The sequence below is a fragment of the Acomys russatus genome, chromosome 12 (genome assembly GCF_903995435.1).
Source record: "Acomys russatus chromosome 12, mAcoRus1.1, whole genome shotgun sequence".
NCBI lineage: Eukaryota > Metazoa > Chordata > Mammalia > Rodentia > Muridae > Acomys > Acomys russatus.
In genome coordinates, this window is record NC_067148.1 from 35,990,198 (window position 1) to 35,993,079 (window position 2,882).

The window sequence follows — 2,882 nt, forward strand, 5'->3', positions numbered from 1 at the left end:
TTCTTCAAGGCTGTCAAATACAAATAGCCAAAACACTAAGAAAGTAACATTTATATAATTCCTGACTAAGCAATGGTTCTTCTTGCTATAGGTAGTTTATTGTATATATGTGTAAAAATACGAAGAATAAAAATGTTTAATTAAAAAAAAGAAAAAATGAAAAAGAAGAGAAAAAGAAAAATGAAAAGAAAAATAAGCAAAAAAAAATCATGTGTTGGCCTAGCATACTGTGCCTGATTCCTCCCTACACGTGACTTTGTAGCATCTTGTATTGGTCTTCTGGTTCACTGACTGATGAAGATCTTTTAAATGTTAACATATTTTATTCTATGATATTGAGAAATCATATTATTCACATACCACTTAACTCATCAGAAATGCCAATAGGTGTTGGGATGGTGTTCTGCTCATAATGGTAGATACACATTTCCAAATTTACAATTTTGTATTGATTATTTCAATGTTATCTTTGACAACAAATATTATAAATTATCTTTCTTGACATGACAGGCTCATGATTCTGAGGAACCATCTCTCAGATACTGAAACCTTAATAAGCCCATTTCTTCTGTTAGTTATTTTTCCATGAAAAAAAAAAAAGAGATACTTTATAGATATGAAGTGAAATTCGTATTTGTTTATGCATCAAAAGAGCTTCACACTTACTTTTTATTTTCTTGAGTAGAACATTACAAAGATGTATACTCAAAGGGCGAACAAAAGTTAATATTAACTAGCCATGATTTCCTCTTTATTAAAAACACTCTCACTGCCACTGAGAGATCTTTGTGAGTCTGTGGCTGAGAAGACTGTAGTAAGAAGCTCTCATTCAGGCTACAGTACTAGCAGTTATATCCAGCATTGCTTTTTCACTTTCAGTTCAAATGTCAAAATAGTTAAATGCAGGTATTTTAGAAATTTTTACCTTTGATTCCCTACAATATATTCAGGAAATATTGGGATTCTCCCAATAATACCTTATAAACTATTAAGTCATATAATATTCCCTACAGTGTTAAAAAAAAATAAGCAGGCATATATGTGCATATGTGAACACATTACAAAAGGAGGAAACTAAATATCATGGGTGGAATTTTTGCATTCTTCCAGACCCATACACTGAAGGCCCAAGCCAAGGTCATAGCATTTGGATATGGGCCTTTTGAAGGCACTTGCTCTTAGAATGAGATGATAAGGAAGAGAAACTCATAATGGAATTTGTGTCTTATAGGCAGAGACACTAGGAGGCTTTTAGTTATATTCTCCTATACTCTTCCCTTTCCTCCCGTCATATCATTTACTCCTCCCTTTCATTATCCTTCTCTGACAGGACACAGTAAGTGGGAACCATGTATAAATTAGGAGATAAGGCCCCCATTCGAACCTGACCATGCAGAGACCTTCATCCCACACCTCCAGTCTTCAGGCCTGTGACACTGTGACAAAATGTATCTCTGTCACTGAATCCAGCCTGTCATGTCACTCAGGATATAATCCATGCAGAGCAACCCTCCTTCTATTGTAAATCTGATATAGCAGATAAATTGTTTCCATAATGAATAAATTGCTATGTCAGGCACAGACTAGATAGTCATATCCCAGACGGGTATGATCAGAAGGCAATAAAGGGACAATGGATGCCAAGCAGACCTAAGTGCTATTCAGACAGACTCCATCAGATCTTAACTTGAGACTAACCCTCTGAGACCTTCTGGTTAAACCAAGACCTTCGGGCACCAAACACTACTCTACTTAGCTCAAATACATCAACTAAATATTATAAACTAAGTAAATTAAACAACACTCACATCAGGATTCTGGAGACTAGAAAGTGCCAAAAGACGTTACCAGCCAACCTGATTCCTAGTGAGGGACTCTCACCCTGGCTTCAAAGAGATTTCCTTTCGTATCCTCACAGGGGAAATGGACAAGGGAAACAAGATCCCTCCTGTCTCCTCGTATGCCAACCCCACAAGAAGGACTCTATCCCTCAGAACACTCAGGACCGTGACTATGAATTGCCCATGACCACGTTAGGCTGCAGTCTCAAGTTAACTTCTACTTTATTCTTGAGGGCAAGGAGGGAGTGGCATAACCAGAAGTGATGTTTTGTCTCCAGAGCAGTTCACGAGGGCACATGGGAACTTCTGAAACTCACAGATAAGATGCTTGCCTCATGAGTGCCAGGCATGTCCCCAGATCAACAATGCGCCACAAACAGCCCCAGAGAGTCAACGGTCTTGCCAAGGACGAAAGAAGGCTGTGATTACAAAGAGGGAGAGAGAAGATACTGTAGAAGACCATACTATTTTGTAAAGTAACTGAAATAGTATTTTAAGGATAAGACTAAAATCAAGTTCTGTTTCTTAAAGCTTAGGGGAATGCCTACTGTGACTAAATCATCTTTGATCTGTTTCGTTTAACTTCTTAACGTAGCAAATGCCATCCTTCTATCCTACAAAATAATTTCTGCAGAGCACACAATGTGTTTTATTTTCTAAATTTTGTATCAGATCAATGAGGTTTCTAGGTGTTGTTTTCCTTATTCCTTCCTATTCTCTCTTGGCTCCCTCCTCACCTTCCTTCTCCTGTATCATCCCTCTCTCCTTCCCTCGCTCCCTCGCTCCCTCCCTCCCTCGCTCCCTCCCTCCCTTCCTTCCTTCCTTCCTTCTATCCTTTTCCTTTCCTTTCTTTCCTTCTTTCTTTTTTCCATTCCGTTTCTTTCTATCTCTCTGCTTAATCTCTCCCACCTCTTTTATCCTCTTTTGCTCCAGTACCTCCATTCACTCTTGGAACACTCAGAACAAGTATTAAGGATGTCTTCAGGAAAAGTATTCATGAGAATTTTCATATCAACCTTATCCACTGACATGCCCCCTTTT